Consider the following 7528-nt stretch of genomic DNA (forward strand, 5'->3'; position numbering starts at 1 on the left):
AAAACAAACAGTTGGTTGCCTTGGCCGTTGCCAAGCAAAATCTGAATCATCAAGCAGTGGCACTTTGGGGCACACTGAGGCACAATTCAATACTCAGTGGCACGCTGAAAATAAGGCCGGAACAAATCTCATTTTCTTCTTTTGTCACTTTGCTCGTTGACTGGTCAAGGGGGGGGGATAATAAATAATAAATGTATTTGATGAAAAATTACCCAAGCAATTAGGCAAAATCGTAAAACTCATCGGATTTATTAAGAAATTTTCTCAACAACTCTAATTTCAGTTTAAAACTTTTGAATTTTCGAATAATTTATTTGTTTCCCCCCTCAAAATGCCGAATTCCGACCAAAATTTTCCGAGGGGGGGGGGGGTGACATTAGAGAAAATCGAAATTTGTGTCAGCCTAATTGGCGCAAGTAAAGATGTGCTCAGCGACTCCCCCTTGGTAGTATCAAATGGAGCTGGTTTGGCTCACCGCACGGCATCAAAAATTGGAATATCTTCAAATAACCCCGATATCACCTAGGGTTTGTGTTCCATCAGTAATCTCACGCTCCCAATTTCATCCTATTCGAAAACAAGCGATTACGGCACCGATTGATTCCGTTCTTTTTGTTTTCATGCGTGCTCACTTCTAACAAAAAATACAAAAATAAGAAACAAAACAAACAGTGCTTCATTCCTTTGTTTTTCGTAGGATGAAAATGGGAGCCACATGCTTAATAAGGGAACCATTACCCTATTTCTATAAATTTTCACATGCATCTTCGCCTGGAGTGGAACGGAATCGACAAGAGAAGGACCAATCTTATGTCAAATTTCCATTAAATACTATGGAAGTTTCAAAACAAACACGAATTAAATAAGCCATTTATGTTGCACCCCAATCGGGAATAGAAGAGGATTTTCTGAAAAAGGTGTGAGAGAGAGAGAGCGCGGGGTAAAACGAGTTCAATACACTGATTTCCAGCATCGTGCGGCGGATGACACCCTCCTTATCAGGGAATGAAATTATCAGCAAATTGAGACGAAAAACGGCGTTTTTCGAGCAACCGATTTTTTCTGTTTTTACTTTTCCTGTGAGAAATGTTTATCGGTCGTTGCTGTTTGTCCCCGATCAAAGATAGCCGAAAACTGGAAATCGCTCTTTTCATTTTCGTTATCCAACTTTATCGCCTGCAAAGTTATCGCGATAATTATCAGAAGACAAATAACAAAAATTTGCCGCTAACGGGATTCGAACCTAGACCCTCCACAAAAATGTGTATGAGCGCGCACCATAACCACTCGACCACACAAGCTGCTCGAAAGAAGACAGATATTTTATACATAAAAGCTACAGCCGGTGACGACGGGACTACGGAAAGGCGAACAAAGAGCAGAAAGCAAACCAGTCAACTTTTCATTGCTGATGATAATCGATTTTCGGCGCTGCGGAACGAGCGAAAACACATTCTCGGGAGAAGCCTGGGTCTGAATTTATCGCACGTCTTTTTTCGCCGATAATGCGTGTGGGAGAATTTTCTACTATCGCGATCGTGATCGATATTTTCATTCCCTGCTCCTTATATGAAACTATAGAGATTTTTGCAGTGTGTGTCAAAAATTCATTCGATTCCATCCACTCCGAGCAGAGCTATTGAATTTATTCGCGTTTTATACCTATTTTTTCCACTGTGCGCCGGTTTGGCGTGTTCGATTCGGCTCAGAATAGAAAAAAAAATAGTACCGTAAAATGGGGTATCTTTGATAATGCGGGTAACTTTGATAGTACGACAGGCATGGCATAGTTTATCTTATAACTATGATTCTTCCAACCAGTTAAGAAAAAGGCAAACGTAGATCAAAACTATACATATGAAAGTCCATCTTAGACGTATTTTCATTAAAACCGAGTTTATATTTAACTTTTTGAACAAAAAATAAAAATTGTTGATATTTTTGTCATTTGTCAACCCTTTCAAACAATCTGCTGTACAACTTTGTTTCGACTATTTTTTCAATGAATGGCCACTTATTCTCGGTAGATCCATCATAGTAGATTTCAAATCTGGCCTTGAATCTCTTAACGAAGTGCGTTTTTACAAACTGGGATCAATTTTGTAAATTGGGACATAAATCTCCACATACATTGATAAACGCCTAAAAGTATGCAATGCCCTTGCAATTTCATGTAGATGAATCTGTGTTGCTCAAAATTTGGTAATAAAACATTCAAAAACTACCCAAAATAAGAAAACTTACCATAAATAACATGTAATCATATGTTGATGTACCGTTGAACTTATTTTTTACGAAGATAATATTTTTTATAGCTTAATTCACTGTGTATTTCACTCAGAGCGTTAATGATTAATCATAAATTTAATCATGATTAATGATTAATGATTAAGATTAATCAAAATCATTAATCATAATCACAAAAAACTCATTTAATCAATAATCATTAATCTTAATCACACTGTTTTTGCAATCTAATCATTAATCAGTAATCATAATCATAAGAAAAAAATATAAATCAATCATTAATCATTCATCACCAAAAATGATTCATCGTATAAAATATATGATCCAATTTAAATTGGTTCAAATGCTGTTCTAAATAATATAATTTATGATTCTTTTTTGAAAAATCTCCCGGACAGAGTTACCTTTTACTTTTGAAACTTCAAAAACATGTTAAACAATAAATATACTTTAATCATTTCCTTTTTTGTGATTGATTAATCATGATTTTTAATCAATGAGTCATTTTTAATCATTAATCATAATCAATAATCACAGATAAAACCAATTTTAATCATTAATCATAATCTTTAATCATCCTAAAAATCGAATTAATCATTAATCATAATCAATAATCACCAAAATTGGATTTTTAATCATCAATGATTAATCATGATTAAATTTTTTGTTAATCATGAACGCTCTGATTTCACTCAGTACTCCACAAACTCATTTTTATATGAAGAATTTAACAAAAAAAAACGATGTTTTGCTAAAAAAATTCTATCTCATATATTTCACAAGGCTTCTCTAATCATGTTCATACTCCTAAGATTTCAATCCGTGATTATTTTTTAGGATTTGATGTGTTTTACATGGCACTATCAAAGTTACCCCAAAATGAAAATCTGATGCTCGCTCATATAGAAAACTAAAAGTCACCCAAAAAATTTAAAATTGTTCGATCTTTCAATTGCAATTGATAACTGATACCCCAGTACTTGTTTTAAAAATATAAAATGAGGGGAAATACTGTTACTTGGAAAAATATTAAGAAAATTCACTGGAAAACTATCAAAGTTACCCCATTTTACGGTAGTTGATACCCTAAGGAACAACTTTGTAGAAGACCATATCATGATAAAAGTTAATTTAGTTGCTGTTTTAGCTAACGAAAGCTGGATGAGGACTTCTGCCCCGTTTACTCTCGGTTGTTACATGCAGCACGTGTTTGCCGTTCGAAACACAGGCGCCACATCATAGGCAGCTATGTGATTCTTCATTGTCTCCATACCCGTCCACGTGCGTGAACAATTAAAAGACGGACAACATAGCCGCCTAGGATGTATCCCGCATCGGATTGTAAAATTACAAGTTGTCTGCACTATGGAGCTTGCTTACAATTTTGCGAGCAAGAGATTCTTTTACGTAAAATCGAATGAAATAAAATAGAAATTTATACGTTCTAATATTTACGTCAAGTGTAGTTTTCAGAATTTCTTTCTGTGTAGGTTTGCAGTGTTGGTTGTGTGTAGTGGTGAATGTAATGGTTGCTGTTAAACGATGTAACCCAATGAAATAAGGTATGCACGAACTTTTCTATCACCTCGAAAGTGTCCCGTCACGTTCGCAGTTACCCCTGCCAGCATGTTCTTCGTTTATGATGCGTTCACCATCAGTCCGACCATTATTACCGTTCCAAATATTCTAGCAGTAATATCCAGTCATTCAAATAGCAGACAAATTGGCATGACAGTCCGTCACCTTGACGTAATTCCCGGCGAGATCCTAAAGAACTAAACAGATCGCTCGAAACCCTTACGCAATACTCGCTTTGATCAGTCTAGTGAGCTTCACGAGATAGGCCGTTCTCGTCCACGATATTACATAGCTCTGTGCGATCGATACTGCCGTACACGCCGCTGAACTCGATGTACTGATGAAAACTCATTTACTTTGGGTGGAAGATGCCGGAAGATAATCTGGGATAGCATTGTGTAGGCGGCATTCAGAATTGTGGTTAGAGAAGAACCAGCCAAAGGCTGAAAGTCTCTGAAATAAAGACAAATCAATCAATCAGAATTGTGATCGCTCGGACGTTCTCACACTCCAACTTGTCACCTCTCTTGTAGATAGGGCAAATGATTCCTTCCTTCCACTCCTGCAGTAGCTGTTCGGTCTCCTAGATCCGAACTATCAGCCGGTGCAGGCAGGAGGTCAACTTTTCCAGACTCATCTTGATGAGTTCAGCTCTGATATCATCCTTACTAGCTGACTTATTGTTCTTGAGCTGCTGGATAACATCCCTAACTTCCATCAACGTGGACAAAAAGCCAACATGTTGTTACGTTTGTAAATTGTTGTGAACATTTTGTCTGTTTATTTTGTATGTTTTACTAAGGTTTGTACATTTGACCCTGAAATTTAATGTGCATTTGTAGCGCTCCAAAAATTTCAGGAGCGATCCAGTACAAAACGCACAAGCCGTCCCCTAACACGGACATCAAATTGTAGACGGTCTTGTGTTGTTGCCCGAATCTAGAGGCCCCCTTAGGATTAGAAATTCCTAGACCAAAACAAGCTATGAATGCCGCAACAGATGCTGCGAACTAAAAGGCGAACTGCCAAACAAAATACATTTCTAGGATGACTGATGGACCAAGAACAATAATGAAACCTCGTCATACTGGGATTGGACTACGTTATCTATTTGGATAACTGGGCACAATTTGTGTTATGTGTTGCATGTTTGTGTTTTGTGCATTTGTAAGGTTCCATTTTGTTTTCGTATCCAAGTTCACAGACGTGGGGCCCGATGCGGAAAATAAAATGCGCATTTGTAGGGTTCTTTTAGCAGTTGTCTACATTGTGGTAACCATCGGGAGCACAATGCATTTGTAGTGTTTCGCAAAACTTTTTTCCGTTACATTGGCGCCCAACGTGGGGCCTTGCGCATTTATAAGGTTCCAATGTACTATCCGTTACATTGGCGCCCAACTAAAATGCCCACGTTTATGTTATAGTTTATTGTTTCTTTGTTGATCCATCTGGTTTCGGTTAGGTAAACTTAGAGTAGATCAGATATGAGCGTCCGCAACAGTAAAGATAGATGAAGATTAAATGCTTGGTTGATGGCAGTTCTTTGGCCGTTGGTTAATGGCGTTAGATCATACCTTTTGCCAGGATTCGCTGGCGTTATTAGTTTTAAGTTAGCCTGGTGGCAATTAGTGTTAGCCTGGTGGCAATTAGTTTAAGGTTAGCCTGGTGGCAATTTAACTCGCGGTGTTATCTGGTAAGCGTTTGGCTTACGTATTTTAGTTAGTCTGGTGACACCAAATGAAATGATCATCGCTGCCATCAACCGACCACTTGAAAGAATGGTAAATAGGAATGTTTAAGAATTTTTCAAAAATCGCGATTTCGATTCTTGAAAAATTCTTCCGCTGTTGCTGGTGTTGTGTTACGTTTGTAAATTAGTTGTGACGTATGTAAAGTAGTTTTAAGAATTTTCCATGAATTGGAGAATGCAATTCTTGGAAAATTCTTCGATTGTTGCATGGAATGTGTTACGTTTGTAAATTGTTGTGAACATTTTGTCAGTTTATTTTGTATGTTATACTAAGGTTTGTGCATCTGTCCCTGAATTTTAATGTGCATTTGTAGTGCTCCAAACATTTTAGGAGTGATCCAGTACAAAACACACAAGCCGTCCCCTAACACGGACATCAAATTGTAGACGGTCTTGTGTTGTTGCCCAAATCAGGATGCCCCTTTAGGATTAGAAATTCCTAGACCAAAACAAGCTATGAATGCCGCAACAGATGCTGCGAACTAAAAGGCGAACTGCCAGAAAAAATACGATTACAGGATTGACTGATGGACCAAGAACAAAAATGAAACCTCGTCATCCTGGGTTCGGACTTAGTTATCTATTTGGATAACTGGGCACAATTTATGTTATGTGTTGCATGTTTGTGTTTTGTGCATTTGTAATGTTCCATTTTGTTTTTTGTATCTTAGTTCCCAACGTGGGCCCGATACGGAAAATAAAATGTACATTCATAAGGTTCCAATGTTTTCGTTACATTGGCGCCCAACGTGGGGCCCGAACCCACGAGATTTAGCAGCCAGGTTTCGTTCGGATCACAAATGACGAAAGCCGCCTTGGCGGCGTCTTTGCTTTCTTCGGCGGGACCATGTTGCCCATTTAGCGAAGTTATGATATCGATGGCCTCGGATGCACTGGCAGCTCGTTCTAGCCCCAATCTTACCAGATCCGTGCCGTTGAGTTTACCCTCGACCGGATGGCCCTCGCTGAAGGTAAGTCCCAGGCAAACGCCTTTCTCGATTACAGCATTATGATCATCTGCCATAGTCAGGCCATGGAAGAGGGGTACGTAATGTGTTTTGATGAGATGCTCTGTGACGACAAAAAATTCCCGCAACTCCCAGGCCATCATCGCAAAAAACCGGCCTTTCTCTTTTATCTCCCTCTCTTTGGCCCTCAGCGCGATGACCAATTGCTCGGCGTCCAGGCCTTGATCGTTGACTTTCTTCAAGAACGCGCTCCAGTTTGTAGGCTCTTTAGCAATGTATGTCTCGAGAACGGATTTGGATGGGACTGGCTGACCTGGCTTTGTTTCGATATGATTTAGAACTTCCGTCCTCCCCATCGAGTGGTGTTTGTCCGCGTATATAATCGCCCGGCTAGCTCAGTCGGTAGAGCATGAGACTCTTAATCTCAGGGTCGTGGGTTCGAGCCCCACGTTGGGCGCCAATGTAACGAAAACATTGGAACCTTATGAATGTACATTTTATTTTCCGTATCGGGCCCACGTTGGGAACTAAGATACGAAAAACAAAATGGAACATTACAAATGCACAAAACACAAACATGCAACACATAACACAAATTGTGCCCAGTTATCCAAATAGATAACGTAGTCCAATTCCAGTATGACGAGGTTTCATTATTGTTCTTGGTCCATCAGTCATCCTAGAAATGTATTTTGTTTGGCAGTTCGCCTTTTAGTTCGCAGCATCTGTTGCGGCATTCATAGCTTGTTTTGGTCTAGGAATTTCTAATCCTAAGGGGGCCTCTAGATTCGGGCAACAACACAAGACCGTCTACAATTTGATGTCCGTGTTAGGGGACGGCTTGTGCGTTTTGTACTGGATCGCTCCTGAAATTTTTGGAGCGCTACAAATGCACATTAAATTTCAGGGTCAAATGTACAAACCTTAGTAAAACATACAAAATAAACAGACAAAATGTTCACAACAATTTACAAACGTAACACAC

At 38.9% G+C, this 7528-nt stretch overlaps 1 non-coding gene across 1 annotated transcript; it reads left to right on the plus strand.

Moving 5' to 3' along the window:
• The first annotated feature begins 6927 nt into the window (after positions 1–6927).
• Trnak-cuu (transfer RNA lysine (anticodon CUU)) lies at positions 6928–7000 on the plus strand. The gene has a single exon. It is a non-coding gene; the product is annotated as a tRNA-Lys (tRNA).
• Positions 7001–7528: the final 528 nt, after the last annotated feature.

The sequence above is a fragment of the Aedes albopictus genome, chromosome 3 (genome assembly GCF_035046485.1).
Source record: "Aedes albopictus strain Foshan chromosome 3, AalbF5, whole genome shotgun sequence".
Classification (NCBI taxonomy): domain Eukaryota; kingdom Metazoa; phylum Arthropoda; class Insecta; order Diptera; family Culicidae; genus Aedes; species Aedes albopictus.